This window comes from Engraulis encrasicolus, chromosome 10, assembly GCF_034702125.1.
Source record: "Engraulis encrasicolus isolate BLACKSEA-1 chromosome 10, IST_EnEncr_1.0, whole genome shotgun sequence".
Classification (NCBI taxonomy): Eukaryota; Metazoa; Chordata; class Actinopteri; order Clupeiformes; family Engraulidae; genus Engraulis; species Engraulis encrasicolus.
In genome coordinates, this window is record NC_085866.1 from 44,876,643 (window position 1) to 44,896,187 (window position 19,545).

At 47.0% G+C, this 19,545-nt stretch overlaps 1 protein-coding gene across 5 annotated transcripts in view; it reads right to left on the reverse strand.

Moving 5' to 3' along the window:
• rerea (arginine-glutamic acid dipeptide (RE) repeats a) overlaps nt 1–15,887 on the reverse strand; it is a 260,930-nt gene extending 245,043 nt beyond the window's left edge. For 2 of the 5 annotated variants that reach the window (XM_063209003.1, XM_063209002.1), the window contains exon 1: nt 15,641–15,887. The gene's annotated coding sequence lies outside the window, so the exon portion shown is untranslated. Of the gene's footprint in view, nt 1–14,827; nt 15,409–15,640 lie in introns of those variants that run through there. The other 3 variants (XM_063209001.1, XM_063208998.1, XM_063209000.1) reach the window with 2 other exon arrangements.
• Nucleotides 15,888–19,545: the final 3,658 nt, after the last annotated feature.

Sequence of the window (19,545 nt, forward strand, 5' to 3'; positions counted from 1 at the left end):
GAGAGAAGAGGAGAACATAGGAGGAGAGGAGGACAGGGAAAAACAGAAGAGAGAAAGAGGACACAAGAGGAGGAGAGGAGGAGAGGATCCAATAAGCTCAGAACACTTACACAGCAACGGCAGTAGCACAATGACCAGAAAAAAGCCTGCCATGGCTCTCCAGAGAGCAAGAGAATGGGGAGCAAGCGAAATCTGCCGAGACCCGATAACTCCCTCCCTCCCGCTGAAGACTGGCCATTTAATGGTGAAATATCGCTGCCCTTTAAAAAGAGAGAGAGGGAGGCACAGATGGCCCATGAGCCTGGATGCCGACCAGACTTCCTTAACTGATACTGTACTGTACTGCACTCTGCTGTAACTGGGTGTACTGTGTAGACGACAGAACAGCCCAAAGACAAATAAGGACCCAAAGGGAAAGCTTGCCTTCACAAACACTCGCCTATACACACTTGACAAGTCCATTCCAGGAAATCTCATTTCAAAATGGCGGTTGTCAAATGGTTACTGGAATCCGTGTGTACCTTGAGTGGAGCCACCGATCACTACAACAACAACAAAATCTATGATCGCCTGAAAAAAAAAACCTGTGTACATGTACATGTGCTCATCATACCGTTTATAAGAGCGCTAATTTGCCACAAGCATTGAGAGGGAGAAAAATAGGAGTTGACATTTCACCTAACAGCCAGACAAAACGCGTATTATCGTGCTGTCATTGGAGCAGAATGGCTGAATGTTAAGGCAGTCGCAAGGCTTAGTGGGAGGCTGTGGGTGAGAATAGGGGTGAAAATGGATAGCAAGGGAGAAGGGAGGAGAGAAAAAAAGAGAAGGATGGAGGGGGTGAGAGGAGAGCAGTCAGAGAATTGAAAAAAAAAAGAAACCGTCAGAGGCAGAGCGAGGCTTTTTTCGCGCCCAGCATCTCAATGCCGCTTATTACCCAAGGCTGGCGAGCCCGCTTGCCATTTGAATAAAATCAATAGCGCTGTTGACTTAGACTTTATTGCGTTTCTGTCGCCCCATCCGGCCAGTTAATGTTTCTTTCATAAGGCGAGACCCATCCTGACATGCTCCGCAAACCTGGCATGGTAAGTGCATCTTCCAGCAGGAGAGAAAGAAAGGAAGAGTGAAAGAAAGCGAATGATACAGAAAAACAAAGAAGGAAGAGAGAGAGAGATGTGGGGGGAAAAACACAGCACCATGCCATTTCCACAAAAAGAGGAAAAAGACAGTGATAGGCTTCCCATCTGCAATTACTAGGTTTTCTGTGGGTGGTGGGAGGTGGAGGGTATAGAAGGGCAAACGTTTCAGCACGTCGAAATTGAAGTGAAACCTCTTTTGCCCTTTTCGCACTCTGCACCTTCTCCTCATCCTCCTCTTTTTTCCTTTTCCTTCTTCTTCTACTTTTCTTTCTGCGGCTGTGAAACGCATAGAGAAAATGGCTCGGTACCGAGGCCCATTTGGGGAGGTGTGGGGGGGGTTGTGGGGCAGGCAGAGAAAATAACATCAGCTTTAGTGGCTGCCGCTGGCCACTGTGTGAATTAGCTTTCTGCTGCCTTCTGGCGGCCTTCACCTCTGGCCACTCTAAAGGGACGCGGGAGGATGAGGAGAGCTAGTAGTGGTGCTGCTGCTGCTAGTGCTACTCAGCCCTCATCTTCCTTTTTATGGCACACAAGCTTGGTGCTCAGAGTGACAGACGGTGAGATGGAAGGAGGGAGAAAGAGAGATAGAGGGGGAGAGAAAGAGGGATGGTGAGCGAAAACACAAACAGCTAGAGAAAAACAGATAGGAAAAAGTGAGAGAAAAGGGAAAGAGATGAAGAAAGGAGTGAGAGTAGAGAGAGAGAGAGGAAAAACAGAGAGAGAGAACAGGGAGGGACAGAGAGAAAGAAAGGAGAGATGCTAACTGATGATGAGTCCATGAAATGATAAAAGCTCTTCATCAAATACGAGGGAGGCAGGCAGGCAGGAAAGGAAAGGATGAAGGAAGAGAGGAAAAGAAAGCAAATGAAAGGAAAGAAGGAAAGAGAAGAGGGGAATACATCTGTGGATGGATAGCTGGCCAGTTCAGAAGTGGCAAGAGAGGGGGGCATGAGAGGTGGGAGCATTAAGGAGTCCAAAGGTAGAATAACGGTGGAGTTTACCTCGGTGAATTACTGGGCTAACCCTCGCAGAAATCTTGTTATGTGCCACTGGGCTCGCTAACTGCAGCACCAACACAAACAGCTGTTGAGACACACAGAGAGCCTGCTCCACAGAGGAGAGGAGAGGAGATGAGAGAGGGAGAGAGAGGAGAGCAGAGAGAGAGGAAAAAAAGAGGAAAGAAAAAAAAACATCACAACAGAAGAGGCACCTTTACTGTGCCCAAACACTGTGCACAGCTTGAGGCAACAGATTTATTACAAATTGAACCATTAGATCGCACTGCTGCGCTTCACTGTTTACCTCTCTCTCCCTCCAATCACACACTCTCTCTTTTTTCCCCCCATCTCCCCTTTTCTTCATTGCATCCTTCACTTCTTTATCCTTTTTTCTTCCATTCACCCAACCTCTCTCTGATTTCATCCGTTTTCCATCCATCCATCCATCATCCATCCATCCCTCCTTTCTTCCTTCATCTCCATTTTGTCTTCCATCCCTCCTCCTCTCCCTCTTTATCTATTTTTTGAACTCTTTCCATCTGTCTGACAGCGTTCTTTCTCTCCTGAATAGCTGCAGTATAAGGGAGTCAACGCCAGCATAAGGGCTACGTGACGCAACGCCAGAGCCACCGAAACATCAATCCAATCAGGTGTCTCTGCAATCAGAGCAGCATGATCTGTATCATGGCGGAAGACAGATAGATAGAGACAGACAGAGCAGGCAGGCGGAAGATGGACGGATGGATGGATGGATGGATGGATGGATGGACGGATGGATGGATTAGCGGCAGGCAAGCAGACGGATGAGAGGAAACGATGTGGCAGACTAATGTAACGAGCAAGCCGCCTCTGTGGTCACGCACGCTCACAAAAGAGCTGGGGGGTTTAAAGGGCAAAACAAGGGCAAAATGGAGGGGGGAGAGGGGGGGGGGAGGTGGAGATGGAGAGGTGTAAAGGGACAGAAAAAAGGTGATTAAGAAAACAAAGAACCAAAATGGAGATGAAGGTTGACAGAGAGACAGAGAGAGAGAGAGAGAGAGAGAGAGAGAGAGAGAGAGAGAGAGAGAGAGAGAGAACAAGCGATCGAGAGCGAGAGAGAGAGGTGGAGAAAGAGAGCTAGCTAGAGAGAGAGAGAGGTGGAGAAGGAGGGCAGGTCCCTGTGCTGGACTGGTGTTGCTGTGGCGAGTCAGCACTGATTAGGGAACACGGGGAGTCAGGAAGGTCAGCCGCACACATAACTCAGCGCTCAGATACGCACACGTTTCCTCATTAAAACATCAGTCAGGAGGACGCAGCTCTGTAGACCTCACCCAACACCACCACCCCACACACACACACACTGTCCCCAACACTCACTCACACAATCCACCCAACACAGACACAGGCGCGAGCACGCGCGCGCACGCACGCACGCACGCACGCACGCACGCACGCACGCACGCACGCACGCACGCACGCACGCACGCACGCACACACGCACACACGCACGCACGCACGCACGCACGCACGCAAAGAGATCATTTTCTTTTACTCACATAAACCAACACACGCACACGCACACGCACACGCGCACGCGCACACGCACACGCACACGCACACGCACACGCACACGCACACACACACACACACACACACACACACACACACACACACACACACACACACACACACACACACACGTCATCATGCCCGAGCGTTAAGATAACAAGCCGACTTGAACAGTCTATTGTCACGTGACAAAAGTGCTTTCCCGCGGCATTGAGGAGCACGACTTAACTTGCAAAGGCAACACTCCTCAACGCAGAATGGACTTAATGAGAAATAAATTCACATTTGCAAGATGACAGTCTGCTCAAACACACACTGCGTAATACGCTGCACTGCACACAAATGGCTTAAAATACTCGAAGCCATGCAAAGAAATCTGTAAACACCCTCATCCACACCCATACAAACTGTACATCCTCCCTCTCCACACCCTTTCCTTTCATTTTCTTCCCCGTCCCCTCCCTCTCTCTTCTAAGCAACTGCAGACTTCACACCCCTGTCATCTGGGAGAGGTGCCCAGCCCAATACAACCCAGCCCTGCCTGCCTGCCTGCCTGCCTGCCTGCTTGCTTGCTTTATGGCCCATCGCCTGCAGGAGGGCTGGGCTTTATGTGCTCACCAGAGGCCTTGGGCAGCCATCACACACCAAGACACCCCGCTGCTGTACACACACAAGCTTGCAGACATGCGGGAACACACACGCTGGAACACACACGCTGGAACACACACGCGCGAACACGCACGCGCGAACACGCACGCGCGAACACGCACGCACGCACGCACGCACGCACGCACGCACGCACGCACGCACGCACACACCTCAGGATCTCTAAAATATGCCAAACCTCCTATATTATCCCCCTGTTACAAGTCTACAAGCCATGAAACCATCTCACGCACATTCACATGTCCTTTCCCTCACCCACACACCCCACACATACATTTTATCTCTCACACGTATGAAAAAAGCCCAAGATCATTACATGGCGTAATAATGGCGGCTGCGTTGCGCTTCATTAAAACATCATTCACCGGTGATGACTGCGTGCGGATTACCCACCGCGATCATTTCAAGGGTAGTAAACGTTAGCCTGACCTTTTGCTTGACTTAATTGAGCGGGTATTCTTTTTTATTATCATTATTGATCCACGTCAGCCGCACAGCCTCACACTCCGCCCCCCTACCAACTACCCCCTACCTCCACCATACCCCACCAACCCTATGCCTCGCCCCTGCCTCACCCTCACCCTCACCCTCAACCAAGCCCAGCCCACCATCACACTGCCATCGACGCACACAGGCGGCCGATCGATTGTGTACACCTCCCGATAACAGGGAAGTGGAGCTGGACTGGAGCTGATCACTGATTGGGTATTGATTGTTGCCTTCGCTGTCATTCCGGGGTGGCTTGAAGGAAAATTCAACAACTCCACAGCCAGCCAGAACAGCCAGCCAGCCAGCCATCCCAGCTGATGAGGGACATTTGGTCCTTCGACACAACAGATGGTTCCTTCAAGAAACAAAATGGCAGCTCTGAAGATGGTTGCACCAGTCCAGCCAGGGCATCTACTTGTTTGGTAGTGTCTCATGGTTGTCAGTAACAAGCAAACACAGCAGAACTGAAATATCCATTTGCTATTTATTTACCAGTGTTAATTTATACATTCATTTTATTTCATCTAGATACACTGCGTTTTCTCTTCATTTATCCACTGACTGAGCTACTTTCATGACAATTACACCGCCTTTGCAGTATTGTAGCAAAGCATTATCCATTTATCCGGCCATTTACCTTAAATGGCCAAAACATATTCCAGGACAAAAATACTGCTCATATCATACATCTCTCTCGTAGCTGCTTTGCTGTAAACAAACATCACCATGAAGCATCGGCTTCAAAACACTCGGACAAATAAATAAAGGCTCTCGCTCTCTCCCCTGAGCTGCAGCTGCTGACAAATGTCCATTTGACTGGCGAGCGTATCTGATGTGTGAAAAAACACTCTGCGCGCGACCGAGTGGCCCCCTGCTTAGCCTAATGCATCATCTCATCTCCACCTTCCTGCTCTCCGTCACCCCTCCATCACTCCCTCTCTCATCATTCATCCATCCATCGCTCAACCACTCCACTCAGTCACCCTCTCTTTCTCTCTTTCCATCACTTCATCATCCTACCCTTGCTTACTGACCGAATCTCTCTCTCTCCCTCTCTGTCTGTCTCTCTCTCTCTCTACTGTCATTTACCGCTCTTTCTTTACCTCAATGCTCAATACACCCTTTTTTCTTCTATCCTCCATCCACTGATCTCTCACACTCTCTCGCTCCATGTCTCAACAGACCAATGCACTTAAAAATGACCCACGCCAGGCGGAGGCCAAGACTTCAGCAGCTCCTTCTCTCCCCACCTTCCACTTATCTTCTCTCCTCTCATCTCCCCAACTCTCTTTTTCTTTCCACTCATCTCACCCGCTCTCCTCAATTCTCTCCTCCTCTCCTCTCATCTCCAAGTCTCCTCTTATCTCCCACTCTCTCCTTCCCTTTCCTCTTCTCTCCTCTGGCCGGGTGCTGGGTGCCTGGCCCTGGGAAGAGCAGAGCCAGGCATTACCTAAGGATGGCGCAATATTACACGACTCACTACATAAACAGCTCCAGGCAGGCGGCCGCGGGAGGCAAGGCAATAAACTACTGGCATGGATGTACGACAGCTCGACGAGTTCTGTGTAGTGTCATCACACACACACACACACACACACACACACACACACACACACACACACACACACACACACACACACACACACACACACACACACACACGTGTATTCATCAGACATCATGCAATGTCACTGCATGAGGCAACATCTTACCCAATGACTTGTCTATTGCTCTTTCTGCCCACGCACAAGCACACACATTACACAAACAGACCCCTACGAAGGCAGGCAGGCGCACACACACACACACATACACACACACACACACACAAGCAGTGACAGGCTCAGCTCCCACAGGACTGGTGGCCAGTACGGGTTTATATCCTATAACTATCCATTTCATTTTCCACTCCCTCTTTTTTACACACACACACACACACACACACACACACTTTACAGATGGACAGTCAGTCACTCATGCTTGAAGGAGTGCAGTGCAGTCACACATGTCCTTCCAACAACAACACTAAAAACAGGCACAGGCACACACTTTTGCTTTGCTAATAGCCAACGCCCCCATCTCGTCACATACACACGCCACACTACACACACACACGCACACACACACACACACACACACACATCCAACACGAGCACTTTTCCACTCGCCTCCCCGCGTCCTCCCTGAGCAGTGGCCCAGTAATCCTGTGGTACTTTCATTTCCCCACATCTGTTTTGGTTTTGCTTTAAAATTACCAGTCACCCCCGAACCTCCCACCCCTACCCCCCCACCAATCCTGCCTCTCTCCCTCCTACCTCTTGTGCGCACCGCAGGATGACTCCCAAAGTAAACCCTCTGTCTGATCTGGGACAAACATCTTGGAGCAATCTAGGAAGAGCGTTCTCATACGTCTCCCATCAGGCTCTTATTCGCAGGGAGGCCGTGGAGGGGGGCACGGTGGGCTGGAAAAGGGACTGAGAGGGGCCGAGGCAGGTTTGAAACCGGCGCTGTGCGGTGGCTTTATCACAATGGGCCTGACCCTGCAACCCCACCCCCACCCAACACACACACACACTTCGCTGTGGCACCACACTGTACAAAACAGGGTGACCTGTCAAAAACAGGAAATATCGCCATTTAAGAATATCTATGGCTCACATAAAACGCAGATTTGTAACAAAAGGAAAGATCAGCAGCACTAGCAAGCTTCAAAGAGCACCAGCATCATGGCCAATGTGCCACTACTTTGCCAATTGACACAGGAGCAGCCTTAAACGTGAAAACAAAATTTCAGAAAGCAACACCCCGTTTTGATTTTTTTTTGTCTATTCTGCAAAGCGATTTTATCTTTTGTGCCTTTTCATATCGCTTTTCACCTTCGTTGCTGTGATACAGCCTATGATGTCTGCTTACGAAATGTGTTTAAAACAAATAAACCAGCCCTGCCTCGCCTTTTCCACCCCATTATAATTTCACTCTAAATTAATTACACGCCACGGGTAAAAGTAAAAAAAGACAAAGAGAGCCAACCGTGACTAAAGCCATATCAGGGCTTTACAGTAGAGCTGGGGCTACGGAGCTTGTGCGACTAGAGGGGAGAGAGAGAGATCCTTAAGGGAACCAGGGAGATCAAGTGCTCCCCGCGTATAAAGCTCTGTCACCTTGGTTTCAAAAGGAGGCTTCAATGAGACACAGATGGAAAAAAAGAGGCTAGAGAAAAAAAAGAGAGATAGCAGAAGAGAGAGGCAAAGAGCTTTCAGTCAACAAAACACCACATTCGATCAGTGAGCCATACGACAATGCCGTATTCTACACGGCTCCACAAACACGAGCCGTGTTGTAATGATGACAGGTGATAATGAGGACTAAATGAAGGCAAACACAACAACTCAACATGGAGGATTTAAATGGCCAGAACAGAAGAGCGGCAGGCGAGGAGAGAGAGAGAGAGAGAGAGAGAGAGAGAGAGAGAGAGAGAGAGAGAGAGAGGGAGAGGGAGAGGGAGAGGGAGAGGGAGAGAGAGAGAGAGAGAGAGAGAGAGAGAGAGAGAGAGAGAGAGAGCACTCCTGGTGACAGCTGTACTGTACACACACAAGTAGTAACTGCCTGGCAATCAGTTGACACATAGTAAGCCTAACAGCGGCTGTAGCAACACACACACACACACACACACACAATACAGCTGCCTATCCGTCTCTCAATGAAGGCAGCAGATGTGACATGATGTTAGCGAGGGGAGGCGGGCGCGCTAGAGTTAGCATTAGCGAGGAGGCATCTTGTGTTCAGGAGGTGGTGGGTAGGCTACGTGCTGAAGACAAACTGTCAGGAAACACAAAGCCATCACCACAATCTCTGTTCAGTCAAGATATGATAAGCCTTGCCTTTGTACATGGGAGGGAGGGAGGGGGAGATTGGGGTTGTATGTGTGTGGAGTGTGTGTGCGCATGTGTGTGTGTGTGTGTGTATGTGTAGGGGGGGTGTTGGAGCTCTAGGCTATGTAAAGTGTGTGTCTGTGTGTGTGTGTGTGTGTGTGTGTGTGTGTGTGTGTGTGTGTGTGTGTGTGTGTGTGTGTGTGTGTGTGTGTGTGTGTGTGTGTGTGTGAGCGCACGCACGCTTGAGTGCATGTGTGCGTGTCCTTGCATTTGTGCATGCGTGTATGTGTATGTGTAACTTGTGTGCGTGCGTGCACGTGTGAAGGGGAGGGGCGGAATAAGGGGGCCCCATCGCTCTCATTCCTGCCAGTGTGCCCTACGTGTCAGCCTAATACCTTAAAACAACACACCAAACAGCCACGGCTACAGCCAATTACCCTTGTTTCTGGCACTTGTAAAGACAAAAAAAAGAAGGGTGCGTGTGTATGAGTGTGTTTGTGTGTGTGCCCATCAGTGTGTGTGCATACATATGTGTGTGTGTATGTGTATGTGAATTTGAGTGTGTGTGTGTGTGTGTGTGTGTATGTGTGTGTGTGTGGGGGGTTGAAAAGGGAGGGAAAGAAAAAACATCTTCTGAGAAGAATGAAAGTGCTCCTGGCTTGCTGTTGCTTGCCGTCAGCCGCGTGTTGACAGATTGTTAAATTTAATGAGTACACGGCTCCTGAACGGCCCATCAAGACTTCTTTAAGGGGAAAACACGTTTACTTTGTCCAGAGCATTGCAAATCTAGTCTGCCCCGACGTGCCGACAGATACAATTGAAATGAAAATGGGCTCTCTGACTCAATTTATAAGATGGAGAAAAGAGAGAGAAAATAGACAAGGGTGAGAAGGAGAGTGTGAAAATATATCTAATGAATGACAATATGTGTATATAAATATATAAAGCAAGAAAGAGAGAGGAATAGAGACAGAGAGTGAGACAGAGATAGAGGTGGCGAGAGAGAGGGGGGGAGAACAGAGAGATCAAGATAGAGAGATATGCTAGCTGACGATGACTGAAAAATTATAAACCTCTTCATCAATACAATAGGCAGGCAGGCAGGAAAGAAAGATGAAGAGAGGGGAGAGGAGCGGAAGGCAAAGGAGAGGAGAGGAGAGGAGAGGAGAAAAGAGGAAAGTATTGCCTCGAAGAGATGAGGGAAGAGGAGAGCAAACTATGGAGAAGAGGAGAGGAGAGGAGCGTGATGCCCCAGCCCTGGTGAATAAGACAGTCAGCCATCATTGGAGACAATAAGGCAGACAGGGCTGATGTGATTTGACAGCTAATCACTGGGGGGTTTCAGGCAAAGGCATCTGTGAGTAGGTGGTGGTGGTGGTGGTGGTGGTACACTGTACGCGCACAAGCAGCACTGACTGCTGCTGCACATATGATTTTACGTGCCGGCACGACGGCACCTCTCAATCTAAAGCCTATAGCCTGTAGCTCCATTTCATTTCTTCACCCCATCCCACTCTCAACAGCAAGCAGCCACTGAAGCAGAGCCTTCCAGCTCACTGGGGAAAATCAACTGCAACAGAAGTGTATGTCGATAGATGTTCACAGGGCCGAAATGGAGGAGAGGGAGAGGGAGAGGGAGAGGGAGAGGGAGAGGGAGAGGGAGAGGGAGAGGGAGAGAGAAAGAGAGAGCAAGAGAGGGAGAGAGCGAGTGAGAGAGAGCAAGTGCGAGAGAGAGAGCAAGAGAGAGAGAGCAAGAGAGAGAGAGGGAAGAAGAAGATAAAATCTGATACTGTTTTGCCCTGTAAAAACACACATCAGAAAGTACTCGTGTTGCGCTCTCTCATCCAAGAGGCTGAGGCTATGAAGGGTACAGGAAAAGGTGGGGGAAAGGCTAGAGGTGCTTCAGACTGCTAGTGTGAACCATTTTGAAGAGGACAGACAGACAAAAACAAGAAAAAAAGAAAGAAAAACTGATGACAACCCTTGCATGTAATAACATCTGAAAAATCAGCCTCAGAAAAAAAGAGAAAGATGAGAGAGGGAAGACGTAATATGGGACAGGACACCCTTCCTCAAACACACACATGCACAAAATACACAGTCACAGACATATACACAAATTACAGTCACACACACATGCACAAAGACACGCACACGCACCCAAAGACACACATACGTACATGCACACTCACACTCACACACACACCCTCAGGTGGTGCAAGTGCCAAGCCTACGCGTCCTTCCTAGCTAGCGTGTGTCCTGTCCTCCATTTGCCGCATATTATTTACAGCTGTGCCGCTCGCCTCTTCACCCTTCTCTCCCAGCGGCCACGCCACCAAATTGCCCTCTTGGGCCGTTTCACACAAGCAAGCACACACACACACACACAATCTCCTTTGACAGATTCACTTTAAGCCAAGTACAGCTTCACTGAGATTACCTCTGTTGCTTGCACTGTTAAAAAAAACTGCTGCATAAATTCCAGGGTTTTCTGCAGAACATGTGTTAGTGAAGGTGGCATAGGCAGGTTAGCCAATACCAGAAACATGTGGCTACCATTATTGGAAAGGCTATCTTCTACAGTTTCACAGTGTATAAAATATTTACAATTACATGATGCAAGCAACACATAAGTTATGAGTCATTTTCTAACTCAAAATCCTTATCTTTTCAGGGACCTAGTCAAGGTGGCCTTAACTGTAAAGAGTCTCAATAAACCTTGCATTCACACTCCAACAGCCTCTGTTGGAAACGGCCTCCTTCATGCAAATTATAACATTTAATCACTCACCGACACCTACTCCTCCTTCTGTGGAACATCTTTTTGGTTACCGGTAAGTTAACCCAAATTGGCATAAACTAAAGGCCCATACCCAACACAGCAGACAATGACATAATACAGTGTTATTCAATTATGACACATCTGATTTGGAGAAGCTTGCCAATGTATTGTGTTAGCATATCAGCGTAATAAACACGTCACTAATGTCAATGTATCAAGACATTCAACACTGAGTCCAATGCAATGCTTACACATAGACGAAGAAGAGTAGGCAATACTAGGAATGGAAGAGGCCACTTAGTAAAAACTAAGACAATCAGTCCTGAACTTGAAGATATCTGCTTTGGGTAGATAAAGGCAAACTGGACTGCACTACTTCATCATGACTGATCTGTGAGTCCTAGGAGTCACTGAGTGTACAGTAAACACGATGATTAAACAATTATCAAGCGCAGGGTAGTACACGAAGACACACACACACACACACACACACACACACTTGTTTAATAGTCATTTGTTGTTGTTAAACGCAATACCACTGCAAGAGGCACCCTGCCAAGATGAGGAGGAGATGAGATGAGGTGTGTGTGCGCGTGTGCGTGTGTGTGTGTGTGTGTGTGTGTGTGTGTGTGTGTGTGCGTGTGCGTGTGCGTGTGCGCGTGTGCGTGTGCGTGTGCGCGTGTGCGTGTGTGTGTGTGTGTGTGTGTGTGTGTGTGTGTGTATGTGTGTGTGTATGTGTGTGTGTGTGTGTCAGAGAGAGATGAAGAGAAAGGCAGGGAAGACACAGAGGGCAACAAGCAGAGTAGACTGATGATGTTCATAAGGCTAGTTTTAGGAGGCAGTGTATGTTTCAAGGCTGCTTACAAAAATACTGTAAGGCATCTCTCTCTGTTTGGAGAAGGTTAAGTGCTGCCACTGACACGGATATGGCACAACATAGAAAGTGCTTGCAAATACATACAGTAGGTTACACATACTACATGCACGATAACCCACACACACACACACTACAGTTTGGCTCAGCAATACCCTTGAGAGTGTTTTCATGCCCTCTAGCTCAGGGAGAATGATTACTAATAGATGGCGGTGGCTACCGCGTTTGACTCCCTGCTACCCCTGCTCTATCTGTCTCACTCAACAGAGCAGAAGATTAGACGTCTGACTGTTTCTATAGCACTGGCTGGCAACGAGCCTGCCTGACTGCTGCTTTTTTTTTTCATACAGAGTTGGGTTTCTACTTCCAGTGAAGAGTGGGGTCGGGTTGGAGGGGGTTGTTTTGGTTGGTGGTAGAGGGTAGTAGCTAAGGCTATAAGAAAGCGCTTCGGGAAACAAGCAGCAAGATTTATGCACAGTCCATAAACAAATGATTCATCATAATGTTTCCTAAAGAGGACGGCTGGAAAACAGACCATAAAAAATGTTTTTCTTCTCTTTTTCGCTTTGCAGGCCTCCTAATCTGCTGTGCTTGCGCTCGTTTTTGAGGTACAGTACTGTACAGGGGGGCAGAAAAAAGGCTTTATGCTGACGTGCCCAATACTACCATTACGGTTAGGCTACACAAAAGCACATAACCAAAGGAAAAACAACAGGCATATTTCAAGAAAAGATATGAAATTATGCCCCCACAATCGAGGCTTAACATTCTGGGAGTCTGGGAGATGCAATACTGGTTGTGTGTCAAACCTCAAGTCACTGTGGAGTTAAAGCAAAAAGCTCTATGCTAAGGTGACAAGGGCTTATACTCGAGTTACAGCCACAAAAAAGTGCATAGCTTAAAAAGACACAGTAATGTTCTAAAACTTGTGGCATGACATACACTATTCAAGACCCAAATCACTGCCTTGGACATCCAACATTAGTAGTGTGTATCAAAACCTTACTTATTTTTTACTTGTTTATTTTTTTACTTGTTTTATCACAAGATGTACCCTATGAATTTCAGTTTACTCACATTGCTGTTGCCAGGAAAAGATATTAGGGCTCTGAAGTAGACTGCCACAATCAACAAGCATCGCCTTGTCTGATTTCACAGTGAACACTGAAGTGGCAAACAGGATGCATGAGGCATTACTGATGAACTTCCTAACTTTTGCCTTTTTTACCTAACCAGAGATGTGTGCGAGAACGGAGGAGGGGGTACCAATGTACACACACCACAAAACAATGAGTCGTTCAGTATTGACTGAGGTCACACAGCAGCTGAATATAGATAGTGGTCACCACACACACACACACACATCGCGCATGCACAAACACAAACACACAGGGGCAGCACACACACAGGAGAAAAACAGGAGCACCACACACAAACAGGAGCAGTGCACGCACGCACGCACACACACACACACACCATCACAAGCTGCCGAAAGGTCCATTTGGTCGAAGTTCAAGCCTGCAGCAGGTGGCTTTAACAGTCTGTTTATACAACACTTGACAGAGCACAGCCAGAGCACAATGAATGACATGATTATAATGGCTTCATGGACAACCTCCAGCATTTCGGTCACATCTCGAGTGAAAAACAACCCATTGTAAATAGAGCTAGGATAATGCATCTCACTGTGGTTAACAGAAACTGTTACTCTGTAAAATTACACAATTGAGGGAAAGAAAGGAGCCTGGTGCTGTCTCTCACAATAGACTTCTAATGTGAACTGGAGCGTGCATGGATGCTTGAGAACTTAACATTTCATTATCGATTTGTTACATAATACAATGGGTGGACTCAATTGCTCAAAACATGTACCTTCAAATGGCATGCATTGTATGTGGTCAGAAAAGATGGACCTTGTAGTTAACCTACAGTCTCAACTGACAAGTGTGGTTTCCAACTTTGATGCTCTTAGTCTTTAAGTATGAATGGAAGAGATCTCAAGGTAGGGAAATAGACTTCAAAACACATGGCATGGAATATGTTCATTCATGACAAAGCATTCAACTCATCACCCAGTAAATAGTTATAAGTTATGCTTGATAACATTACTTCTTCACTCTTGATTGGCTAGCTGCCTAGCAGTAGACACGAGGACCACATCTATTATGTCACTGCCTCTTACAACTCTGTTAATCTCTTTGTCTCTACCGTAGTTCGGACAGTTTGAGGAGGAAGCAACAGTGAGTATGTAGAACTGACCAGCAACAGGGGCAGGTCTATCAGTTCAACAACACGAACACGGTACCTGGCAAATGTCTTGACAACAATACCTCTAGCAGTGGCTAGCGTTTTGGCTACCACCAGGCTAGCAAAGAGCTAGCACAGCTCACAAGCGGTGACACAATAACAGTGGCATATCACTTAGCAGCCAAGTGACTTGTGTATCATTGCCTACTCACCACATTGAATGACAGACTCCTGGGTGAAGAACTATCCAATGACACGTTCCCCTAAGCAGACAGTCACGTACGGTCAAACAAAGACAGCTAATTCGAGCCAATTAATCTTGTGTACTGCTCACTGCTTAGCGCGCTAAAGCGAAATTAAAGAATGCGGTTTAGGAGCAGCAGAACTAGCGATTCTCCTGGACGCCGGTTGACTGCGTGGTGGTGACAGGATATCAGTGTGGCTAACTTATCAGCAATGGCAAGATAGACACTGACTAATCCCGTGTTAAGATCACCATGTGATTGGCAAGGTAAACCTGTGGCATGGCTACTGTGATTTCAAGCCAGGGTGACTTTCCAGCAGTGTTGCTAGATTGTCTGAGGCAGCTCGCGCACACGTTGAAGACACAAAACAATACAATGGGGCATCACTGGCTAATGTTAGCAATCAAGTTGATTAGCCAGCCATCAAAGTCACGCAATCAACTACTCTAGCCAGATTTTATTTGGAACCCTTAATAAAGCCTCTGGTGTAATCTGCACCCTCACTGATACATGGAACAGAGTAACCAGAACGAGCAGTGAGTTGTTCCCAAATCAGAGAGAAAATCTTTACCTTCAAGCAACACCACTTTATTTTTTTCAGCGTAACCATGGGCTGCAGCTAATTGCTATTCAAGGCCGTTTCTCTTTCATTAGCGAATGATTGACACGCTGGGGTAATTGAAACAAGAAACCGTCTTTGATTTCAGATCCTGGACATTTTATCAACGCAGGGTACCCAGCCAAACAGCAAACTTGGTAACCTTAAATCTTGCAACTTACCTTCAATCTTGTTCTACAACATCACCAGTGATTTTGTTTGAGGTCTGACTGGCTGCATCAACAAACAAAAAAGAGGCAGGTAGCAGCAAAATGATCAAGTGCCGCTACCAGGGAGGTGTGTGCCACTTGTGTGTTTTAAACGTAGCTAGCAGACCGCGCACCTTAATTCTTGAATGAGTCATACATATTTATGGTGAGCATAGTGTGAATAAGGATCAGTGCAGGGACAGTGTTCTCTCCTTCTTCTGTCAGAAAGAAACCCCCTGTGTGTGAAGCCTCTTCCAATTCCTGCAAGGGGAATAGTGTGAAAGAAGAAAGATCTGCCCACTTTCCAGTGTGAAGCGTCATGATTGGCTACTCTGGTGACAAGGGAACTGTACCAGCCAATGGGATTGATCATTTCGTGATTTAAAAGAGATAGTGCTCAGACAGGAGAGTTCATCGTTTATTTACACATCCTCTTTAGACCAACACAATTTTACTGAAGAGGTATGTTTAGGCTCACCTCTCCTAAGTGGAATATTAGGTGTTTGCCACAGTAGTGACAATTGTATCCTATTTCTGGGGATGTTTTGTCCAGCACACTGAAAGCCTTGGCCTAAGCTGTGGAGGGGAATCTTTTTCATCAAATCCCTGTTTGACAATGAAATTGTAATTTGTTGGGGTTTTGTTTATTTGTTTTTGTTTGTTTGTTGGGGTTTTCTTTGTTTGTTTTTGAACATTTCCGATATGATAAACAAATCAATCCACAGTTTTACTTGAGCACTATTAGGCAATAGGCCTAATTTATTGTCAAGAGCAAACAGAGATTATTATTATTTTCAAAGACTGGGAACAGCCATTGGTCCGTTTTTACTCTTTCTTTTTTAGGGATATGCACATTTTGTTCTCATTCCGACAAGATGAACAACGAACAGCCTAAGTTTGTCAAGTCCTTCGCCCATGTCCTGATTTTGAGAGAGAGAGAGAGAGAGAGAGAGAGAGAGAGAGAGAGAGAGAGAGAGAGAGGGAGAGAGAGAAGAGAGAGAGAGAGAGAGAGAGAGAGAGAGAGAGAGAGAGAGAGAGAGAGGGAGAATAGGCTACATCTTCCATGTAAAATATATTGTTGTCTTGTCAGTGATGTAAGGAACATGTTTTTTCAGGGGGGAAAAACAATACACTGGAATCGTCAAATGCACTTTCAATGTTATGTATACAGCCCTAACAGTTGGCGTGTCAGGAAATACTGAGGTCATCTCCTGCTGGCTTCTCAAACAGTCGCTATCATAATGCAACTCTTTGCTGAGGGTGAAACTGAGCTGAACGGATACAATGAGAAAATCACTCATGGAGAAAGACGGGCTTCTTGTTGTCAGTCAAATAGCGTGGTGGGTGCGTGTGTGTGTGTGTGTGTGTGTGTGTGTGTGTGTGTGTGTGTGTGTGTGTGTGTGTGTGTGTGTGTGTGTGTGTGTGTGTGTGTGTGTGTGTGTGTGTGTGTGAGAGAGAGAGAGAGAGAGAGAGAGAGAGAGAGAGAGAGAGAGAGAGAGAGAGAGAGAGAGAGAGAGAGAGAGAGAGAGAGAGAGAGAGAGAGAGAGAGAGAGAGAGAGAGAGTGTGATGAAGGAACCACCCCTCCCACCCTCCTCCCATAAACATTGGTATTGCTACTCACAGGATGCCTTCCATTTTAGTAAACCACGCCATTAACAGAGGATTGACAAGACTCCTCGGGCATGTAATTATCCAGTCAAAAGATCTGCTTAAAAGTGAATGGTCAGTTGTTTCAAAAGGGCAGAATAGCCCACGTAGAAGACGTGCAGCATAGTTTTGATATGTAGATCACTCTTGTGAAGCCATGCCAGCAGGGCCACTGGCAGCTTTGGCTGGGCCTGGGGACAGCATCATCTGAAAGGGCCCCTCCCTCAATGCATAGGCCTACGTTCTGGGCCCTATCTCTCCCTGGGCCCAGAACAACTGACCTCTTTGTCTCCCCCTATCGGCTTCCCTATACATGTCAGCAACACCTGAACAACCTAATGTGTTTTTTCTGTTGGATGCTTTGCATATGTAAGTGCGGCATTGAGGCACAAAGAAAAGAGAGCTAGGGGGGCCCGCCCATGCAGCCAGTGATAAATAGGGCCTGTGTAACATCCCTCCGTCATGAGGGCATATAAAAAGCAGCGGCAAAATGTTTTTTGTGCCACGGTGCGATGATCACAGCTGGCTGTTTTCTCTTCTCATTACGATAAAGGTATCAAGAGGCCCCCGCTCCCGAGATATTGTGCCGGAAACGGATGGCTTGTTATTTTATTGCGACATGACAGGCTGAATGAACAATGAAAATAAAAAAGGGGAGGGAGGAAGGTGCGGAAGATGCAAGTGTCAGAGTCAGGAGAGCCTTGACTGGAGGAATAGAAAACTACACCATAGTCCATGTTTTTCTCTTTCTTTTTTCTGCCTTTATACTAAAACAGAGGCCAAGAAAAAAAGAACAAAAAGGAGGCAGTCAGAGAGAGAGAAGAGGAAAGAAAAAAACGTGTGAAGTCCTTTTCAGTAGAGAGGGGGAATATTGTTAACAAGTGAATTCATAATAGCCAGCTAGAGCAAAAGGACCAAAGGAAAGAGCCCAGCACCCTCCCTTTTGTAAGTTAGACTATGCATGCTTAATGGATACTCCGCAAACATAATACCTCTCTGTGGCTCCTGCCAACACCAGACAGATGGCCTGCATTTCATTTCCAGCTCTCCGCTACCTTGTTTTGGCAGCGCATCTGACACTGTGATATTCCTAATCCTTCACACACACAGGGAATGCCTAAGTATTTATTAATAATAAAAAGCAATTAATGATGGTTTATCGTATGGCATGTGTTGGTGTTGGGTTTTTGGGCTCTTTGTTCTCTGGGTAAAACAAGGATGATGTTTTTTCTTCTTCTTCTGAAGCCGTATGAATCACGGATTGTGTTGTTAACTTCCAAGATCTAAAATGAGGATCTAGATTAGGTAAGACAATGGAGCTGAATAGGATTTGATTGTTATCGTGTTACCAGTTGAGCACACTCTCTCCTTGGGGGACGGTGGGAGCGCATGCAGGCAAACAAACACAAGAGAGCTAGCTTCCTCTTCCTCCTCTTCTCTCTCTCTCTCTCTCTCTCTCACTCACTCTCTCTCTCTCTCTCTCTCTCTCTCTCTCTAGGCTGTTTCTTCCGCTGTATTTCTCATCTCACATTCTCTCCCTCCCTCCCTCTCTGTTTGTCTTTCTTTGTCTCTCTGTCTGTCTCTCTCTCTCTCCCCCCTCTCTAGGCTGTTTCTTCCTCTGTGTTTCTCTTCTCACATTCTCTGTCTGTCTGTCTTATCTGTTTCTCTCTCTCTCTCTCTCTCTCTCTCTCTCTCTCTCTCTCTCTCTCTCTCTCTCTCTCTCTCTCTCTCTCTCTCTAGGCTGTTTGTTCTGCTGTGTTTCTCTTCTCACATTCTCTGTCTGTCTGTCTATATTTGTTTGTCTTTTTCTGTCTGTCTGTCTGTCTGTCTGCCTGTCTGTCTCTCTCTCTCTCTCTCTCTCTCTCTCTCTCTCTCTCTCTCTCTCTCTCTCTCTCTCTCTCTCTCTCTCTAGGCTGTTTGTTCTGCTGTGTTTCTCTTCTCACATTCTGTCTGTCTGTCTATATTTGTTTGTCTTTTTCTGTCTGTCTGTCTCTCTCTCTCTCTCTCTCTCTCTCTTTCTCTATCTCTCTCTCTCTCTCTCTCTCTCTCACTGTCTTCCCTGACACCCTATACACGCATACAATCCCACACACACACACCCTCCTCACGTGCACAATCATAGCAGGCATGCATGTAATTATTAGGTTTTGCATGGTGTTTTGCCATTTTAATCTTACTTGAGAGGGTGGCTTGAGCCCGTCTTGTGTAACCGGAGACTTAAATGGAGAGT